We start from the raw sequence: 667 nt of genomic DNA, 5'->3' as shown, positions 1-667 counted from the left end.
CGACAGGGCAACAAGGAATTGGTGGACTTTGTCCAAGAGATGCGCACTCTCGTTGCCGAGATTGCAGATCCCCTTCCAGAGGCGGTCACAGTGGCCTCCGCACTGGCGTGGCAAGAATGGAAGTCTCTCGTGTGCATCCATCTTCATTTGAAGAGGCGGTGAATGTGGCATTGAATGCCGAATTTAATTTCAAGTCGGCACAACTTGGTTGGAATGCACACTCCAACAGCTTTTCGAGTGGGTCTGTGCCCATGGATCTCAGCTATGCCGAGGACGAGGGAGCAGAGCTCCGAGCTGCCGAGTAGCACACAAAATACGATGGTGTTTCGTCTGTGGAGACACCCGTCACCTTCGGAATGGTTGCCCCCTGCGCAAGGCGCGTTAAGGTTCTTCGAACTATCGCCTCAATGCTTACCAGTTTGGCTCGTCACGGTGAAACGACACCACTCAGTAGGCGCGGGGCGACCTACTGGGGAAGAACTGATTTCTGTTGATCCTCAGGGAGGCATAGTTTCACAGGCCCCAGTTCGAAGAGCTCCGCGCTCTTGATCACGGAGCGTGTATGCAAGCCGGGCTTGCTGGTCGTGGAGGCGACCGTAAAGGGCTTTGAGAAGCCATGTAAGATCCTTATCGATCCCGGGGCATCGAACAATTATGCTCGACGTTC

Source organism: Plasmopara halstedii, assembly GCF_900000015.1.
Source record: "Plasmopara halstedii genome assembly, contig: Scaffold_287, whole genome shotgun sequence".
Lineage (NCBI taxonomy): Eukaryota > Oomycota > Peronosporomycetes > Peronosporales > Peronosporaceae > Plasmopara > Plasmopara halstedii.
The sequence above is the reverse complement of the archived record's forward strand: the minus strand, read 5'-3'. Positions refer to the sequence as shown.